Source organism: Zophobas morio, unplaced genomic scaffold (assembly GCF_036711695.1).
Source record: "Zophobas morio isolate AGI-343-1 ecotype UQ-CSIRO unplaced genomic scaffold, CSIRO_AGI_Zmor_V1 ptg000599l, whole genome shotgun sequence".
NCBI classification, from domain to species: domain Eukaryota; kingdom Metazoa; phylum Arthropoda; class Insecta; order Coleoptera; family Tenebrionidae; genus Zophobas; species Zophobas morio.
In genome coordinates, this window is record NW_026972702.1 from 215745 (window position 1) to 238626 (window position 22882).

Here is a 22882-nt window from a genome sequence, read left to right on the forward strand (position 1 = left end):
GAAGATCGTTATAATAACGAAATTTGTGGCTTTCCGATTTGCGCTAATAAACTTAATCTAAAGGCATTTTTTAATAATATTTACTAAATTTCAGTTTTTTTTAAAAAAATTTTTTTTTAGTTTGTTAAAAAAAAATATAAAATTCAAGGCGGCAAAATCTACGATTTTTCTGAAATGAAAAAGTATTGCTCGTATAATTGCTACATGGCTGCGGAGTATTTTAGCCGGCAGTTGCCAGTAGAAGAGCTTTGGGCGCGGCCTTTCTTGTAAAAATACTAGCCTTTCATTATTTTTTATAGTTTATTTATTATTATTATTTTTGGGAAATTATTTTAATTCCTAAATAATTATTGAGCTAAATTATTCACTATTTTAACTTTATTAAAAAAATTTTGATTTATTTACTGTATTACTTGTTCTTGTTCTTTTATTATCATTTTTTTGCGTAGTGTGTGTCATTATTTATTTTGCTACAAAGATTATACATTTTTTTATTTTATATATATTTTTTAATTTTTATTATGAAATTGAAAATGTTTGCTTTATCTATTGTATTATTGGTTATTATTATGGTTATCCCTTTTTAATTGGCTTATTTGTGTCATTATTTTTCTGTTTCTAAGGTTATTACAGTTTTATATTTAGTATAAATAATTATTATTAATTCGATATTTTTTTTTTTAGAAAAATTTAGAATGTCTGCTATATTTGCTGTATTATTGGTTGTTGTTGTTGCTATATTTTATACTCTTGGCTTATTGTTCCATTATATATTTAATTTTAAAGTTATAACAGTTTCAAATTTTTTGTAGTAAAATGAATTATTAATTTTAAATTAATATTATGAAATTAAATGTTTGCCCTGTAAACTGTATGATTGGTTGCTGTTATTGTTATAACTTTGTATGGTTGGCTTATTTGTGCCATTATTTTTTTTTGCTTTCGTTATTTCGGTGTCTGTCGCGGAGTATTTTTTACTAAATGGCGCCCGCAATGGGTAACAAAGCTTTATACGTCCCCGAAAGACTTTGGGCTCGGCTGCGCTTGAAGGGTTTTATACTCTTTTGGAGAATAAAAATTGCCCGTTGGGGCATCTTCCGGAAAAACACGCCATATGCTATAGCCACGAGGGGCGTGCGTGCACACTTCCAATTAATTTTTATAATCTTATGAATTTATAAAGTTCGCTTTATTTAATTTGTTATTAGTTGTTGTAGTTGTTTTACTTTTATTATTTTTTTAACTTTTGTTTTTTATTTCTTTTTTCATTTACTTATTGCATTAAATAATTTATTGGCTAATAAATTGTTTTATTGTGTTTAATTGGCTTATTAAATTATAATATATATTTTTTCAAATTTTCATAAGTTTATATAGCTTTATATTGGTTGTAATTTTTTTTTTAATTTTAGATTTATTATTTTTAATTCTTTTTATTTTTATTTTATTGCCTGTTTTATAATCGTTTTCTTGTTTGCTTTTTATAATTTACTCTTTATTGGTGACCTTATTATTATTTATTATTATGATATATATATTTACTTCTTATTGGTTGGTGATTTATATGACTTTTTGTCTCAATATTATTCAGGCAAAGAGAATTTCAGTTTTACTGTCAAAAAAATAAAGAATGTTTACATTTTTCTTCTGTAGTCGAGGATAATTGTATTACTACTTATTATTATTTTAACTGTTTATATATTTATATAAGCATTTTAAAATAATGCTTAATTTTTTGGGGGGATTCATTAAAGTTTGTAAAGAAATTTTGGTAGCAGAAACTAGTTTGGGTCAAATAAAACCTAATTGCTACACATTTCTATCTTTTCATGCTGAAACGTCACAACCTTATGCAGGATGATCAGTCAATCTATTTAAATGTTAACTAAATTTTATAAAGTTTTAATTTTAATGCTTTTCATGTTTCATTTTTATGTATTAATATAAATTTTTTTTATTGGCTTTTGTTTTTTTAAATTGCAGCAGAAAACCAATTTAGGTTAATATATTTTAAGTTTTTAATTTAAATGAAAGAGAGATTCATTAAATTTTATGCTTTCTTTATTTTTGCTGTTGGCGTTTGTTTTGTTTAATTGCAGCAGAAAACCTCTTTGGATCTATTTAATTAAATATCAATGCTTCAGTAAATATAATGAATTTTTTTTAAAATTTTGTTGTCGTTCGTTTTGTTGAGTTATTTGATAGCAGAATAGCAAGCAATAAATTTAATGTAAGGTTTATAAATTTAACGAAGTTATGGCATTTATCAATAAATATTTTGAATTTTTGATTTATTATAAAGTTTTTTTTATTAAATGTAAGTTGCATTTTTAACTGAAAAAATAAGTTTCTAGTTAATCAAAAAGGAGTTTTAAAAATTAAAAAACAAAAAAATACATAAACTAATATAAGCTGACCTATCAGAGCATAAAAGAGCTGGCTGTTCACCATTAAGAATTATGATTTATTTAATATATAAATTTAAGGAAAAGTTGTCATTATGAACTTTATATAATAAAAATTTTTATATTATAAAATTAATAAAAATAAGAATTCTAAATTTTTTTTAGTAGTCGACCAATCGGAGCTTGAAATTAAAGAAAGAAAAGTTACTAAGGAGAATAACCTTTTTGATTTGAAATCGTCAACTAATCATATTAATGGAAAAATGCATTGCTCCAATGGGATTTTTAAATCCCTAGAAAATGTACAGGAAAGTACTGATCATAAAAAAAATATCATCAACGGATTTTTTGAGGCAGAATTTAGAGATCAGCTCAAGAATATAATAGTAATTTTTTTTTACTTTTTATTATATAATATTGTTATAATATTTTATATTTTTTTACTTTTACTATTATAATTTTTATATGTATAACCAAATATTTTTTACCATTTACTATTATTATCATATCTTAATTTTATTATTTTTCAGTTTTACTATCTTTTTATATATTATTATTTATAAGTAGACTGAATATATTCTTTTTACTTTTTATTGTATTTTTATTTATTATTTTATTATTAGTTTAATAAAGATTTTTTACTTTTTTATTAATACTAAAAATTTGTTCTTTTTCTTTTTATATACTTAGATATATTTTTTACTTTTTATTTATTTTTTATAGTTTTCAAAGGTTATTGAGTACACAATTTTTTTAAGTAATAACTATATACATGCTTTATGTACTTATAATAATTATATAGAGTTGTTAACGTTTTTAGTTTTTAAAAAGGATTTATAATATTTACATGCCACCGAATCCAACGTTGTGTTTGTTCTTTTTCTCCTTATATTAATGGATTTATAAATGTAATATATACAAGAATTTTAAAATATAACTTTTTTTTTACTTTTTATTATTCTTTATATAATAAAAAATTTTACTTTTATATATTATAAAAAATGTTTGTTCTCTTTTTATATATTACTATTTTTTTTAACATAGTATATATCCTTTCCTTTTATTTATTAAAACTTTTATTTAAGAATTTATAAATATAATTATAACTTTTTATTATTTATTGTTGTCATTTATTATTTAATAATTTTTTTTTCCTTGTAGTTTCTATTATAAATATTTTTAATATATTAAAATAATAATTACTTTTTCCTATAAATATTTTTTATTTAATAAATTTTACTTTTCTTTATTATTATAAAATCTTATTCTTATTTTTAAATTTTATTTTTAATCAATAAATTTTTTTATAATTATTTATTTTTTTTCTTTAGTATTATTATTATATTTTTATTTTTTTATTCTTAAAGTCCTTTTATTTGAAATATTTAATATTATTTAAAAGTTTTTTTATGCTTTATTATTATTATAATTGTAATTATCTTATTTTCTTTGAAGAGTTTATTATTTTAGGTAATATTTTTCATTTTATTCTTTTCACATTTTTATATTTTCTTTAAAAGTTTTTATTCTTTATTATTATTATTATTATATTTTTTTACTTTTTAAAAAGTTTATGTAATGATTTTTGTTTTATTCTTTTCAAAAATTTTTTGTTTTATTACTATATATGATATTTTTTTTAAAACTATTATCAATATTTTTATTTTATTATTATATAGAAGTTTTTTATACATCATTATTATATTTTATATTTATTTTCTATAAAGATTTTTACTATATGAAATATTCTTTATTTTATTCTTTTAAAAAATTTTCTTGCTTTATTATTTTACTTGTTATTTTTCTTTATAATAATTATTATTTTATTTATATTTTATTCATCTTTGAAAACTTTTTTTTTATAATTTATTTTTTTGCTTCATTGTTTATTAAATATTTTTTTTACTTTTATAATTATTATTATATTTTATATTATTTTTAAAGTTTTTATTTTTTATTATTATTTTATTTATATTTTATTAATCTTCCAAAAGTTTTTGTTACTTATAATTAACTTTGCTAAAAATAATTTATTATTAACAATTGAAAGTTTTTTCTTTTATAATTTATTATTAATTATTATTCATTTAATAGCTTTTCTATTTATTATTTTCTTATAATTTATAATTTTTTTTACTTATAATTACTATGTTTCATTTCCTATACTTTAGTGTTATTATTATCATATAACAATTTATATAAATTTTTTTTTACTTATTTTTTAAAAAAATATTTTATTATTTTTTACTTATTACTATTATTTATATTCTTATTTACTAGTAATATTTTTATTATTTTTTTTACTTATTATTATTTTTTGCCGTATTATTTACATATAATCATTATTAATATGTTTATACCTTGAATTTTTTTCTTTATTATTTTTGTTTATTTCTTTTTTACGTTAATATTTTGTTTATAATTATTTTTAAAATTACTTTTACTTATTATTATTTATTGTTTTTTTAAATTTTTTTTCTTTACTATTATAATTATATTTTAATCGCTTTACTTATTTTATTGTTTATAATTATTTTTTATAATTTTTTTTACTTATTATTATTAATACTTATTTTTTTAATTTCTTTTTTTTTATATTTATACACAATTTCTTTTACTTATTATTATTATAAATATTATTTAAGTTTTTTCTTTATTATTATTATTTTATATATCATTTCATTTTTTATTATTATTATACTTTTTTTACTTTAAAAGTATTTTTATTATTTATTTTTTTTTAATATTACAAGTTTTTTTCTTTATTATTTTTTTATTATTTGATTTTATTTTTTTGGCAATTTATTACTTTATTATTTGGTTATTATTTTTCTTATATTTTTATTTATATAACTTTTTTTACTTATTAGAATTGTTATATAAATTTATATAGAATATTTTTTACTAATTATTTCCATAAAAGAACGAGAAGAACAAACTTCTTCAGCATAACAACTACTTTAGCATTTCTAATGTTTCTGTGAGTCTCGTTTCTTGTGAAACGCAAACTTTCTTGAAGCAGTTTTATAGGGAAAAGGAAAAAAGTTGGAAAAGTGAGAAAAAACTAAACAGAGAGGAACTTTCCCGGAAACAAATATTTTTGTCTAATATAAAAAATTAGTAATTATTATTTATTATATGAAAATTATAAACGTTTTTATATTATTTTATTATTATATAATAACATTTTTGCTTAGTATAGAAAAGATTATAGTTTTATACTTATATTTATTTATTATTATTATAACAAAAATTTTTATAAATATAAGAAAATTTATAGCTTTTTATTATGAAAATTATAAACTATATATTATAATAATAATACTAATATATGAAAAGTTTCAGATCTATATAAAAGTTAATAGTTTTATTATTCAATAATATTTTTATATAAAATATGAAAAACTTTTTATTTATTTTATTATTTATAATTAGTCTTTTCGAAGTTCTTACAGAATTGCAAGTTGAAGATTTTTCTATTGCGGGTGATGTTTTTCTCTTAATAGACACCTTCAACTTCTCCAGTTTATAATTATTATTATTTATTAACATATTTATATTTCAGTATCATTATTTATTATTTATAAATATATCTGTAGACTTGTTATTACTATTTATGATCTCTTATTATTTTTATATATTAATTATTATTATTTATTTATTAATATTTTCATATATTTTTTAGTTATTATTTTTTAATATATTTATATATTTATAACTATTATCATTACATGTTTATCATTGTTATTTGTGTATTATAATGATACTTATAATATAATATATTCTCTTATGAAAAGTTAATATTTATTTTATATTTTGTGGTTATTGAATATACTTTACTTGTATAAAAATGTTTTATTTTTATAAATTTTTTTTTTATATTTTGTATTTAAAATTATATATATACTCTTTTAAAAAAGAATTTATTTTTTTAAAAATATAGTAAAAGTTTTTTTATAATTTTTATACTTCTAATAAGTTTTTATTATTTCTTATAAATATAATAAAAGTTTTTATAGATTTTGTGTTTTTTAATTTTTTAATTACTTTTTTTGAAAAATTTTTTTTTCATAATATATTTGAAATTTCTATATATTTTATATTTTTGTAAAGGGAAAAATAGTATATTACTACTATAATAAATGTTATTACATATTTTATTATTATATATATAATTTTTTTTATTTTTCATATTAATACAATGGAAGTTATTGTATACTTTTTATTTTTGTAAAGAAAAAAATGGTTTTATTTATAAATATAATAAGTTTTTATAATATATATTAAAAGTTTATAAATATTTGTTAATACTTTTAATTTTTTCAAGGACACGTGGTTTTAAATCTCGACTCGAACGTTTGGGTTTCTCTTTGCCTTCTCTTTATTGTTGTGTAAACCTTATTATTGTTGTTATTATTATAAATTTTTTTTATTATATATTTTATAATGATATATATATGATTTATTGGTTTTTATATATTTTAAATACTTAAAATAAAAATTTCTTCTAGTGTAAATTTATTATTATTTCTCATATAATTTATTTTAATAGTATATTGATTCTAATTATTACTATTGTTCTTATTATAGAAATTTTAATACTATGATATAGATATAATATTATATACCGTATTGAGTTTTATTTTTTAATAAAACTAATAAAAATAATATTATCCAGCATAAAATTTTTTTCTTATATAAAATTTTATTTAGTAGTTACATTTATTATTATTATTCTTTACATAAATTATATGAATATTTTAATAGTAATTTAATATATCGTTCTTCCATCTTTAAATACTTATAAAATACTATTATTTACTAGTAAATCTTTTTATTATTTAATTATTTTTATTAAGTACTTAAAAAAAATTATAAATTGTTTTAATATTTATGATTTCAATTTTTTATTAATGTTAATATGAATTATGTTTTTTTTTTTGAATAAAAATCTTGGTATAACTATTATTATATTTAATTTAATAATATTATTTATAATAATTATATTTAAAATATTTAATAGTACACTTCTTATTTTTATTGTCTCTGTCTATTATTATTAAAATCCTTTTTATTATAGTTTTTAATAATATTATTTTTACCTTTTAGATCTTTTTTTAATATTAATACTATTATGATGTAAATTCTTATTTATTAATTTAATAAATAAATTTTTTAACTTTTATTAATAATATCATTATCATTATTACCGTGTAAATTTGTTATATATTTTTATTAAACTTTACTAAAATTATTTAGAATTACTACAAAATATAAATTATCTTTATAATTGTTATTATAATGTCAGTGTTTATTATTTTTCATTTTTTTTAAAATTATCAAAATTTTCTTAAAAGTTTTATTTATAGTGATATTACCGTTCAAAATTATTATTAAATCTTTTTAATATTTTTTTCTAATAATTTTTAGAATTCTGAGATAAATTTTTTTTATAAATGTTATTATAATAATTTATTATTGATATTAAAAATATTAAATGTTCTTTTTTTTATTATATTTGTATATTAATTCTTATTTATTAATAATATTATTAAGACTGTGTAAACTTATTATTATTATATTTATAAATAAATTTTATTAATAATTTTTGGATTAATACTGAAAATGAATTTTTTAAGTGCATATTATAATTTACCTCTAATATTAATAATATTATAATCTAAATTATTATTATATTTCCTTTTTATTTATTATTTATTACCAATTTTTTTTTATTTCTATTTAATAATGTTATACCGTTTAAAATTATAATTATTATTGTTATAATTTCTTTAATTTTTTTTAAATAGATGTTTATTATATTTATGCCTATTATTATTGAATTTTATAATTCTATTAATAATATTATCGTTAAAAATTATTATTGTTATAAAATTTTATATATATATTTTATTGATTCTAACAAATTAATAGTATTGTAGTGTAAATTATTATATTTATACTTATCTATTACTATTAATAAAAATTTTTAAGTATTATATTAATAATTATTTTCCATAATAATTTTAAATTTATTATTATATAAATATTCTTTTTTTTCTAAATTATAATTATAATATTTATTTTTATAATTTATAATACAATTAATTTTAAAAAATTTATAAATATTTTTTATTTATTTTTCTATATTTTGAAGGTTTTTTAAACAAATATTAATATTTACTTTTTTTAAGTATAATTTTTATTATTTCCTTTTCAAATTTAATACGAAATCAGAAATAAAATTAATTTTTTTATAAAAACTTTTAGGTTTGTTAACTTTTTTATAAGTTGACTGAAATAATTTTAATTAAATTTATAATTATTTTATTTTATATTTTCTTAGTTTCTTTTAAAATTTTTATTTTAAAATATAATAATTTTTTTATTAACTTATTATAAAAAATACAATAAAATTAATTAAATTTTTTATTTTTAATATACTTAATAAATTTATACGAAATTAGAGAAAAATAATTTTTTATAATAAATACTTTTAACTTTGTTAATATTTTGTTCTGTTAAAGTTATTTTTTTATTATTATTATTTTAGTAAATTTGCTTATTTTTTTATTTAACTTTTTAAATTATTATAATTTTTAATTATTTAAAATAATTTCATTTTATTTTTTGTTATATACTTTTAAGATATTATACGAATTTAAAAAATATAAAATTAATTTTAAAAATTAAGTTTATTAAATTTTTTAAATTTTTATAAATTTCTCATTTCTTATTTTTTAAACTAAAAATTATTATTATTTATAATTTTTAAAACTATTTTTTTATTTTTAGTTTATAAAAATATTTTTAAAATTAAATTTTATTTACAATTTTTAGATTAATTATTTAGCAAATTAATAAAAATTATTTATTATTACATACTTAAAGACTATCAAAAGCTGGGAACTCTCGCGCTTGTCAATTAATGAATTTTTTTAAAGGACATTCAAAATATGAAAAACTTCTGCTACAGTTAAAATTAACTTTTTGGTGATTTTCTTTACTTTTATTTTTATATAAAAAAAAATCATTTTTTCAAATTTTATTATTTTTATTTTTTTTTAAAAATAAGGTAATTCGTTTTTTGAAAAGTAATTTGCCTTTTAAATTTTTTTGTTTTTGAATTTAATTTTTTTTAAATTTTATAGAAGAACACAATTTATATTTTTTAAATTTTTTTAGAAAATTTTTATATTATTAAATCTAAATTATTGTTTTTATTATATTAATTTTAGAGTACATTTTTATAATTTAAATTTAATTATTCTTTCATTTTATTTGTAAATTTTTTGATAAACTTTAAATTTTTTATAAATTTCTTATTTAGTTTTATGTTTCGATCTTTTTCTATAATTTGTTTTATAATAATAATATTAACGAAACGGAAAGTAGAAATTTGAAAGTAAAAAGTTTTTACGAATTCTTTCTTTGGTAGCGGTATTTTATAATTTGATACCGATACTTCATCGTAACTAAACACGAAAAAAAAATATTTATATATATTAAAAATAAAACAAATTTTAAAAAATGAAAATCACATGTTAATATTTTAACTGTAAATATATATATATAAATAGTATAAGAAAAAGTGGTCATAATAGTTTATAAAATATATATAAATATTTAAATAGTAAATTTAGTAAATGGATTATATAAAGAGAAAGAAAAAAAATAATAATATTAAAAAACATTAAATATATTATATTAATGTTGAAATAGTTAATATATATAAAAAAATTGAAAAGCAAAAAAAGTAAAAATATTAATGTAAAATAAAAATATAATATATATAATGTAAATAAAAAATGTATATTAAAGTATAATAAAGAAAAAAAGTAATAATATTAATTTTAAAAAATAAAAAATATGTTTGCATAGTAAATATATATAAAAAGTTTAATAAAACGTATATAAAAACTATGCAACAATAGAAAAAAAATTAAAAAAATAATATTGGGATTTATAATTTTATTGTGCACATAAAATCTGCGAGCAAATTTTAAGTAAAAAGTTATTTTTTAATAAATTTAAAATTTACAAGTAAACTACCAATTTTATAATCAGTGTATAACTTTGAATTTATTATTTATTTTTTTTTATTTTAATTAGATTTTATATTTTTATTTATACGCTTTATTTTTTTGCTGCAAATTTATAGTAACTATCTATTTTAAAAGGCATTGGGAAGCCGTCTCTCAAACATACTTCGGCTTTACTTTTGAAGATGAAAATTAATTTTTTCAAATTAAATTTATAAATGTAGCAATAAAATTTCCCTTGGTTTTTTCATAGGCTACAAGATTTTCTTTTCATCGTGAATAATTTTAAAATCATTGTAATAATTATATATTATAAAATATTGCCAAATTAAAAATTGTAAAGATTTTACTTTTCCATTATAAAGTTTAAGAAAACTATATTTAATTAATATAAATCAATTTATAACATTTAAAATATAAGCAAAAAATGATTACTTAATAAAGAAAATTTTATAAGGTTAGCTCTTTACTATGAAATTAGATAGTTCAGTTTATATTAATTGGAAATAACCTCTTGTCTGTTTATTCTTACTTTATTCGAATTTCTATTTAAATTTATACCATAATCCTCCCAGAACTAACGTTGGCACTAAAATGTTTACAACTTCCAAGTTTTAAGAACTCAGAAAATTATTTATATTTGTCTGTTGTATAGGATGTCCGTTAATGGTGCTTTTTTTTTTATATAAAGTTGTGTTATCCTTGGTCCAATCGCTACCATAATAGAATCAGATGCTTTATTGAATTAAGATAATGTTTCCCGTCATTTGAGCTTAAACTCGAATTTTAGTCTAGTCGGTATAATGTGTGCTCTTTTCTTACAAAGTTAAGCTTTTTAGATATCTTCCGCAGAGAGTTACAAAAGAACGGGTCTTCTAATAGCGAAGACAAGAGTGAGATTAATAGCCAAGTTGAATACGAAACACAGGTGGAAGAAAATTTGTTTAGCGACCCATTAAAGAATTTCGTAGAGAATAGTGCTCAGCCTAAAAATTAAATATAAGTGGACTATATGTACACTGCCAAAACTGCTAAAAGGTATCTGTCTAGATACCCCGCGACAATCGCCTCGAATAATTCAAAGTGCATTACGACAACGTGAGGGGCCAATAATTATGACATACGCCTCTGCTTCCTGGGCCTATGACTCCACTGCAATGGCGTGGGCACTTCTAGTGCGACAGAACAATGGCTGCGGTGGATAACATCCCGTCGTGGTTTCTGGGAATTGAAGCTCTTCACCGGAACTTTTGCTGGATCCTTTAGACGTCGTCTTCCAACGTAATGCCAACGCCCTTTACAACAGGCTAGCCAGGCACTCTAATCGCCGCCCACGTGATGCGCGTAATTGATAGTTTTTGCTTGTTAATGTCAAGAAAATAGTGATTGTAACTATTTTGTACTAAGTTTTCGATCACTTCTGATTAAGAGCTCGAGGTTTCGAAGTTTTTTAACTCGATCGAGCGCCCTTGACCTGTCATGTATAAACAAATAAATAAAGTTAACCCCTACTCTTTGTTTCATGCTATTATGTTACCAGCACTTAGCCGCCGCAAGGCTAAGGGTCTTCATCTAACGTCATAGAGATCTTTTTTATCTTTTCTTTCAATTTTTGACTATATATATTATATTTGCTTATGAATCTTAATTATTTTTCTTTTTTGTATATAGATAATTTTTCCTATTTAACTTCCATATATTTTAATTTTTTTATTTTTTACCGCTAACTTAACCTTTTATCTAGCTGGTACTATATAGTATATTTATAATTCTGCAATGTCAACTCCTTTCAACCTTCAACATGGAGTGGATAAAATTCAATGGGATTCTTTACGATTAAGTCAAGGCTAATAGACATAAAGTTAGCATTAATTACTTAAGGGAACCATAATATATCCTTCCCTAAGGAAAATTTTTAAGAGCCTGAATTCATTTCTTCAGAAAAACTTAAAAAAGCGACTGTTGGAATACAAATCATAACTGAAGAGTTCTGAGCGACCGCTAAAAATGCATTTGGAAGCAAGTCGCTCGTAACATACATGAGCAAAATACTTTGGTCATGCAGGAATAAGAGAACAATTCGCCAATCGGTTGAACCACAGTTCAAGTCAAACAGAAGATCAGTGCACAATCTAAAGACTTTTACCTCAATTGGTGAAATTACGAACTTACCTACAATTATAGCCCTTACCCACAAGTTGGAGAAGAATTTAAATACGATGTTATATCACTAGAACATTATTAAAGTAGTATTGCAGAAACTTGGATTATTGTTATGCGCAAAAGGCCTTATTACAAGAAGAAAACAGGCATAAAGTTGAAAACAACTCGATTACCCTATCCCTAAAAACATCTTGTAATCATCAAACTTGCTGGGACCGAGCGCCATCCTGCAAGGCTGTCAAAACCAACATTTATCTCATTGTCCATACATTAAGCAAACATGCAAATTTCGTAAAGAAAATTGGCCACATTGAAGAGGTATGTCTTCATAAGAAATAAAGGCACAATTTAAGTTGTAACTCTCCGAAAAATACGAATTCAGGGAAAAAGATGGCTGTTGACACTGGGGCCTATACTCATTTTATCGAAGATAGAGAGTTACTGACTGGTATCCGATACGATCAACACATTATTAATACCATAAATAATAGCACTGAGGCCTACCGATACGACTTTCTGAAATTTTTAGATCGTGGTAAAGCTATTTATGACAAAAACCCCAAACATAGTCTGATCTCTGTAGGTTGATTGAATAAAAAAAGATATATCCGTTTTAAAAATAATAGAGTTTTTATTAAAAAGACAGACAAGGTAGAAAAGAGAATGGCTTAATTCTTATAAACGGTCATGGTTACAATAATACAGCAATGACCACAACGTTTGGTACCATGAAGACTAAGTCCATTTCTGGATGGGTATATTAACTGTTGTCACTTAAAAAGAATTTTTCCTGGTATATCATAGTTTAAAAATCAATACTGTGAAATTGCCAAAAATGTAAGATGAAGAAAAAAATGGTTAACAAATAATCAATCTATTTTAGGACAATTAATATATGTTGACACCTTATATTAAGGTAACCGTCATACGAGGGGTGTAATAGTCGCAAACGGACGCTAGGTCTAAACGAGTCACCATTATCTATGCGAAATAAAAAAGCTAATTATTCATTGGATTAAAAGACATCATAAAATTTACATAAAAAATTTAAAAAAAATAAATGGAACTACCACAGCTGCTGTAAATTGAGGAAATAAGAATCGACAAAGGCAGTGAATTCATTAATGATAAACTTGTTTATGAACTACAAAAATGCATGTGTTAAATTGCCAACAGTACCTAAAGACACTGAAATTCATGCTGAGTGAAAGAAGCATTCAAAAATGTGTGACATTTCTCGTTGCATACTAAAACAATCCAAATAACCAAAAGTTTTCTGAAGCGAAGCTTTACGTGACGCGGTCTACATATAAAACAAAGTTCCAAAAAAGAAAGAAAGAAAATCGCCTAATAAAAAAATTTTGATTTAGATCTAGCGAACTAAGTTACTATAAACCTCTAGGTTACATAATTATGTTCTATAATCCTGGATTTAAAAAAAATTCTCAAGATCGGGCTTTAGATGGCATCTTCTTTCCAAACAGAGAGATTCTACTAAGGATGAACATATTACACCTAATTTAAGAACGGGGAAAAAATCGTAAGATTTAGAGACAGTATGTTCTGAAGACATCTTTCCCTTTGATCTTGTTAAATACCCCATACAGTATCTCTTAAAGTATGATAAGATTTTTTTTCAAGGACAGCAAACAATACTGCTAGGGAAGATATAAAACCTCATATAGCAGTAACTTGCGATAAAAATATTTTAAGACATTAATGAACAGACAGTTTATTTTTACGACTTTAACAGCAACAACTTAAACAAAAGTAATACTAATTAACAACGATTATAGTAAAAGTCATAATAGTAATAATTACTAATAATCATAATAATAGCAATAATAAAAATATTGTTTACAGTAATAATTATAGTAATAGTGAGAATAACAATTTAAACGATAGACAATAGTATACCCATCCTAATGAAAAACGGACAAATAGCGGTATAATCAAAGGCAAAGAAAAAGCTCTGGCAAATAGCGACCAATAGATTTCTCAACCAAGTATATACTCTTGAAATAATAAACCTAAAGATCATCTACACATAAAAACAAAAAAATATAACCCTTATAAAATGGATACCATAAAAAGTAAAATACAAAGTTAACTTTTAAACAAACAACCCTGGAAAATATTAAATTGACGACACAAAATGTTGCAATCATGAAGATCGACTCAGTTCTAAAGAAGAAGTAGAGGGTACAACAAGTAAAAGAACTTCTGAGAATATTGACACTCGAACTGAAAAACAAAGAACAGAAATAAATTTTTGACACAAAACTTTCTATTAACGTACAATGAAGCCGTGCAATCGGAAAACAGAGGTAATTACAGAAAAGTAGCTAATAAAGAACTTGAATATTTGCTTTCTCATGATGGGTTGATATCGTTAATATAAACAGCTTAAAATGTGATAATATCATTACAACTATTTGGAGATTCCATGTTAACAATCAGTTCAGCTAGACTGACTGCTAGGGGCCATCAACAAGTGCAGGTATCGACTATTAAGAGGTTTCTTCACGTTATTTCCAAGTCATCATTTCGATTAGTTACTACCATGGCTAAAATTTTACAAAAACCTTTTCACACAGTTGATATAACTACAACCTTTTTACATACCAAATTACAAAGACCAGCCTATGTCCACATACCTTAAGGCCTATATATGATATTAAACAAAATAAATTGTCAGCAAAGAAACCCTCTTAAAGAACACTATAAAAAAAGAAATTGCGCATTCAGAATTAACGTTGCTTTGTATGGTTTAAAAGAGTCAGCTGGACTCTTTCACAAAGACTTAGCTTGCAGACTAAGAAAATATGGTTATTATCAGAATAAAACTGATAGTGCACTTCCTACTCCAACAATTTAGAAACAACTATAGGTATTTATGTATAGGTATTTATGTTGATGACTGCATAAAATGTTGGTGATCATGAAAAAAAAATCCGCTTTGAAAAAGGAGTATAATATAAAAGAATGCAGCAACATCAAAAGAATTCTGGGGATTAATATAATAGATAAAAAATATTTTTACTTAATAGATCAAACGTACAACATTAAACAACTTATTTCAAAATTTCCTATTGGCAAAATCTAATTGTAGCTACCTTTTCCCATCTGTACTAAAATTAAACCCACTATTAATGGAAGCAGTAACACTGAATATTATAGTCTAAGCGGATCTTTATGTAATGTTGCTTATAGTACTAGGCTTGATAACTCAGACCCGTCATCTATGCTGAGCCCATTCCACCTTTGCCACAATGAAGAACATATGAGATTGGCGCTTAGAATCCTTAGTTACTTACATCAAACAAGAAATCTTTCGCTTCATATGAGGGGTAATAACTATTCTGATGACAGTATCTTGGTTGAGTTCTATTTTGATTCTTCTTGGGCTCACTCCTACGACTATAAATCCACCATGAGTTATATTATTTTAGTTAAGGAATCTCCAGTGCAGTGGCCATCTATTATAGATAAAACAAAAATAAATAAATTTTCCTGTAAAGCCGAGTACATAGCTTTAAGCAAGGCTATATCAAATACATTTGCCCTAAAAAGTATACTCTTAGAAAAAAATTTTAAACTGTGGATTAAAAGTAAAATTTTATACTGATAACGAAGCAGTAAAAGATATAGTAAAATGTAATTCATCGAACAGGGTAAGACTTATTGACATAGCTTATCACTACATTAAGGATGAACTTCCAAAATAAAATACTTACATTAAATATATACCCTCAAGACTAAATCTGGCAGACATATTGACTAAGCCACTCTCACTTCAAAACATAATTTCTCGATAACTACTTTGTTGGAAACTAATATATGATATAGTGCTATAATAGACTAAAAGCTACCAAAATCTCAGTAATATGTAATAAGAATACTCCCTAACGTTTATAATTTTCCCCAAAATTTCATAAATTTTATGTATAAAAGAGAAACAAAACTAAATAAAGTCAACCCCTATTCTTCGTTTCTTGTTTCATTCCATTAAAGTGGATCAATAAAATATATAACAAAATGCTTTATTAAAGGTGGAACAGCGGTTCACACACTCACCCTGATAAACCGCAAAGGCTGTTCCTGACCCTTGGAAAAGGCTATTATAGTAATAAACAAATTTGCATTTTTCTAATCGAATTTTAACATTAAATTATTCGTAAGAAGAATCTAATTCATTAAGTGCCGTAAAATGGTCTAACTTCATGCTAGTGCTAACTGAGTAATTATCAAAATAGACGGGGGTATCTTCAGTTTTTCATTTGTGATGTCTAAATTCTTTAATATCCAAAGAAGGCGTCAACCAAAGGGAAGAGCTGTTCATTTAACTCTTTTTCCACCAGGGAGCGTTAAAGCAAAATATCTCCGGCAATCTTAGTGTATATCTCTTTTTAATAGAACCCTTTGGCATTATCCAGGATTGTGAAAATTTCATTTTTTTTTTTTATTACCAAGATTAATAATATTTCTCTAGGAAGTGTATTCCTTTCTATAATGCACTGTGCGTTAAATTTTTGGAGTGCATCGCGCATTCTCATATATTCTTCTTGTGAGTTCATGAAATCCTAATAAGTAGCCATTCTTATCTCAGGTTTACTACTACTACTACCGGCTTACGTTTCCATTCTCGATCGTTCATTGGTTCCAGCGGCCTATCTTTAATAAGCGTTTGCACTCGTACAGGCTTATAATTTTCTTTCATTTGGCTTGGGGTGATTCAAGTTTCATAACACTTCTTTCATTGTCCCAGCAAAGGATACAGCCTAAAGGCTAATCCTCGTATCATCTCTGCAGTAACTCCTTCACCTTTAAGTTTCATATGAACTTTAAAATTTTATTATTCCGTCACAGCACTCTTAATTCTTTTCACTACACGGAAGATCTGTAATCAATTTCGTCTGTTTGTTTACGAAACTATATTTCGTGTAATTTACTCTTATTCTCAGTTAATTGGTAATTAGAATATTCACTAGTTTATATCTAAATTTTTCCCTCTCATTACTAAGCTGATATTCATAGGTAGGGGGTAATCCACGATGTGAAAGTCTGTCTTTTTAGTCTTAAGTGTTTTATTTTCTTTTGTAAGATCTCGTATAATTTCTTTGGGTGATATTTTGTTTGTTTCTATGTCGTTGTATATGTCTTTAAATTTGTCAGATGTTGTTTTTTGGACTGTTACGCAAATGTCGGGAGTTACACGTCATTCTTGAAATATTTGTTTTTATTCGAAGGTTGTGTATTATTACTGGTTGCTGATTGTGCGTAATTATACTTAAATTATTATGTTTTAGAGTTATCATTTTCAAAAGTGTATGTAGAAAAAAATTGGTCATCTGGCTAACTATTGTAAATACAATAATTAATTTTTTAAACCGTGATCTATAGTTATAATATTTACAGAAACACAAGTCCCATTGTAAATAACGAAAATATTTAAATAGGATAAATAAGCTACGTGACGCTCAAAATATTGTGGTCAGACTATAGCGCGGAAGGGGATTTTCTTAGTGTCACTGAAAAAAAGCTATGGATGAATGAAATTAACAAAAAAAAATATTACAATACACCTATTTTGTAGGAAATCAATTTAAAACGCCTGGTTTACTCACTAAAGAAGTGGAATTATAGGGGGTTTCCTCTTAGTGGTATAGAAAACTTTGAGGAATAGAAGGAACAGTGCAAAACATTGGAAAACAATAAAAAAAATGGAAATCTAAATATTGATTCACCAGTTTGTAATATAAAAACTTAAAACAAAAGGAAATATCAACTAGCTATCACCTACCCAACCTTTAAGGAGCCAAAACGCAAACGACAAGAGTTACACATGCAAGTAGCCAAATACAAACTATTATCCATAACACAACATAAAGGTTTTACCATTATAGTAATTGAAAATATACCACAACAAGGATCTTAAGAACAACTTGAGGTTTACTGTAAAAGGGAATAATACCCATATCAAGCGTGCCTCACTGCTAAGGTATCAAAATTTTGTTTGTAGGGAAAATGCACACGTGACCACCTGACCAGAAAAATGCGAGTTGGCGCTGGCGGGAATCGAACCCGCCTTAAGATTGTGCGACATGCTCTAACCACTGAGCTTCGGTGACAACTCACATCGATATGTTACCTATACAACTTATGTTTTAGGGGATATTAACGAACTAAAGCTGTAGGTTATGAAGGGACTTACCTGTTCTATCAAAGGACTCTTTTCGCTGATGTCCATAGCAAACCTTAAATAACTACTGGCCACAATGGCGGTATTACTACTGTCTTTCTCAAACATAACTTATAAAACCAGGGTACGTGCTCATACCACGCGGGCTCTACCTAATAATCAAAAACTGTCTAGATTTTCAACAGAGCTCCCTATTATCTGCACATTACTCGAAACGTAAAAAATGTATACTACAACTCAACTTTGCCTCATATGGTCTCAAAGATTTAACTCGAAGGTTACAAAAATATGGATAGAAAGCAAGTTTTACTCCAATAACCAAAAGGAGCATTAGAACATACGTAAATGATTACATATAATAATAGAATACCACATACATAGGAAACCTACGGAGAGAAAACAATATCAGAGACGACTGCGACCTGGAAACATATTAGGTATTAATATACAACATTCATTTGAGATATTGATGATTAGAAAAAATAATTGAACTGCCCGAACAATTAATATAAGTAATAACATGAAACATAAACTTCCACACACTTCACAAATAAAATTATAGCCCTCTGAGGGACACAATGAAATTAATGCGGAAAACTATACTCTAGTCGGTTCTCTTACGAACATAGCGGGTTGTACAAGAACCGATATTGCATATGCTATTACATTCCTTGGAAGACGTGCATAACTGTGATGAAACGCATCTAATGAGGGCAAAACAAGTGATTAGATATCTCTAGGAAACAAAAAATACTAAACTAACCAATGAGCGTAACAAAAGTCGACGAGAAGAATATACTAGTAGGGTGTTATACTGATGCTTTATGGGCAGATAATTTCGACTTTCGCGTCACCATGGAAAACATAATACTAATAAACGAAAACGTTATACATTGAAAGTAAATACAAAAGTCATCCTGCGACGATATATTGAAAACCCTGACTAAACCACAATGACTGAACACCTTAGTGGGACTTATACACATTTACAAAAGTACAAATAATTATTTATTTTTAAATGCTCACGTGCCTTTATCTGGTTTCGGCAGTTTTAATTTGATACCAATACCCTCTCTCTAACTACACAGTTTTCTAAAAAATTAACTTTTTCCGTTCAACAATCCTTCTAGTATTTTTGTGTTTCAGTTTGTGTCTTAGTGACAGCTTATTTTTTTTTTAACAACTGTTAATATTTTTCAATAGGAACAAGCTTGGTTTAAGTTAACAGTCCAGATTGTTAGAAAGATCTCAACTTACACACTTGGTATATGACATAACATTAGTTTACGCCCGAATAATAGCCAAGGTCGCTATAGTGTCAGCTCTAGCCCAGGATGCCAGGACACATTCCGCTGCAGGCAGAGATTCGGCATCAAGAACGAAGATTTTCCTCTATGCTTTGACCATTAAGCTATTTAAAATTAGAAACTTGACATAAATTAATTTTTTATAGTTTACGTTAAATATTTCCGGTTCCTATAAGAATATTTAGGATAAATGTCAGTATTGGTGCACTAAGTGTAAATATTAGTCAAAAATTCAGTTATCTCAATAGTTTTTTTAACTTAAAGTATCTCATGCACTTTATTAAAAATTTCTTTATAAAAATTAAAAAAAAAGCGAAACAAAAGAATTATTTTAAACTATACTAAATCTTAAGCAATTATCATGAAACATTATAGCCTTCGTTTGTAGCATATTAATTTGAGCGCATACTCCAAAATGCAAAAGTCTACCTACATGGCTGCATTTCCGATTATGTTTTGACAACGTGAAGGGGAGACCTTAGGAAGACAAAGTTGGAAAAAATAATAGATCATCCAGGTAAATATGGTTGCAAACTATAGCAAAATAAACTTTTATCTTCTAAAAGAACCTTTACCCGCGCTTTTATAATATTTCTAAGTTTTAAACTTTCACCTAAAATGCTTTGTTATGTTAAACTAAAAAAACCGCAGAACGCCACAATGGTTAATTAATTAAATTTACATAATTACTTTATAGTGATAATATAATAAACACAGTTTAAACATTGAGGGTATTCTGCGGTTTTTTTAGTTTTACATGACAAAGCATTTAAGGTTAAGGTTTAAAACTTTACGATAAAAAATTAATTTATTCCAACATAGACTTAATAAAATGTTAAAGGTTCTCTGTTTATACACGATTTTAATTATTACAACTCGAGTAAATGATTTAATTGAAATTTGTATAAAAATAACCCCCAAAACTAGCATTCAACAAAACCTAAAAACATAATTCTTGGGAACTATTTTTATTTCAAAATTCAACGTTTTATAATAGACTACTTACTTAAATATACATATATATTTAACCCTGCTTTAAAGGGGCTTGAGAAAAAATTAAGTTCATTCGAAAAACAACTTACTCTAATTTTAATAATATTTATATTTTTTCTGCCAACAGATGTAAAATAATTATGATAGTGCCATAAAGATGGAAAATGAACTTAAACACTTTCTGATAATATCATGACTAAAAAAGATGCGTCCTACTTATCGGTCTGCTAGTTAAAAAAAAGTGAGCTTAAGGTTGCATTTGCTTCGCTGTGGGATCAGGTTATAGGCTCTTAAACAGATAATCAAAATGCCGGTGCTCAGCCTTTACCAACGCATTCACCCTATAGAATTATCTCATAAGTATAGCACGAAGTAATTCAATAAAAAGAGAGGATTTAAGAAGTTTAAGTAAACGTCGCACTTTAAGCAATTTATGGTGTCTACCGAAGAGTTAAAGAAACAGCAGTTACTTTATTTTGGACAATGCTAAAGGATTCTACCAGCCAGAGTCAGGTAAGCGAGTAGAAAATATCTTGCCTTTACTATGCCGAAACGAACACACAGTGCAATGGACGGTTCTATCGTTTGGGTTTAATGCGCTATTTGAACATCAAAAAGGAATGGGTATTAAAACCACAAAGCTTAAAGACACCTACGCATATGTCGTTGATGCCTAGTAGCGAAACAAAGTGAAAACACTCTATAGTTCATTTTGTAACTGGGTTGCTAGATGCGAACAGTATAAAGTCAAACTAAATTTGGAAAAGCGTAGGTTTATAAAGACTTTCGTGAAAAGACCAGGACAGGAATCTGTAAAAGAGTATCAAGAATGAGCGCAGAACAGTGCAGGCTAAGAATTTAAAGCAACCCACTAGTTAAAAAGAACTAAGTAGTCTTTTGCAATTGTTAAACTTAGGGAGAATGTATATCTTAAATAATGCATGACTACTGGTTCCCTTGAGGAGAACTTGTGAAAAACAACATTTAGCCTGGAAAAAATTCTATAAAGATTCTAGGGGCGAGGAATTTTGTGGAGCAAGTTGAGACCAATTAAAGCTTAACCTTAGAAGGAGATGCAAGTGATATTGGTATGAATGGTGTGTTACTACAGTGTTATAAGAGCAAGTTACATAATGTGGCGATCGTTAGTTCCAACTTTATAATGCACAAAGTAATTATAACACTACGGATCGGGAAGCAGTAGAAGTGGTGCAGTGTGTTAGTAAGTTAATGGACATGAATAAGATGAGCAGTAACAGCTAGTAGTTGAGTGGGGCCCTAAGGCGTTATTAGGATTATTTGTTAATGATAGTGATTTGAAGACGGCTTAAAAGGTGGAAATAAATACTTAATTCGTTTGCTTGGACATTACATTTTCTGCTAGGAAGTGATAATGCAATAGCCTATTTACTCTCTGGACTGGTAGGGTTTCACAAACAGAATGAAGTAAAAAAGTGCTCATGGCGCTAAGTGGGCAACGAGGCAGTGATATAGTCCATAAAAAGCAGTAGATATTTTTTATGTCGGAAAAAGGAACAAATATTTAAACTTTGTTAGACCTCGATACCTTAATAAATGTTTTCCTGCTCCCTGAAAGGTGGGCATCCAGTTTTTGGCGTAGTGGGAAATCTTACAGATTAAGGGTCTACCAAAATTTGTGTAAATGTATATAAAAAAGTATATTAAAGCAAGGATTGATTATTGACCAGTTTCTGCCTGTATGAGTACCTTTACAAAAGATAATAAGGTAAGTCAGATTAAATTTTTTGT

General features: G+C 24.5%; 1 long non-coding RNA gene across 1 annotated transcript; it reads left to right on the forward strand.

Annotated features, from left to right (window-relative positions):
* The first annotated feature begins 17925 nt into the window (after positions 1 to 17925).
* On the forward strand, positions 17926 to 18436 carry LOC135121494 (uncharacterized). Its single transcript, XR_010278998.1, has 3 exons — positions 17926 to 17974; positions 18070 to 18202; positions 18257 to 18436. It is a non-coding gene; the product is annotated as an uncharacterized LOC135121494 (long non-coding RNA).
* Positions 18437 to 22882: the final 4446 nt, after the last annotated feature.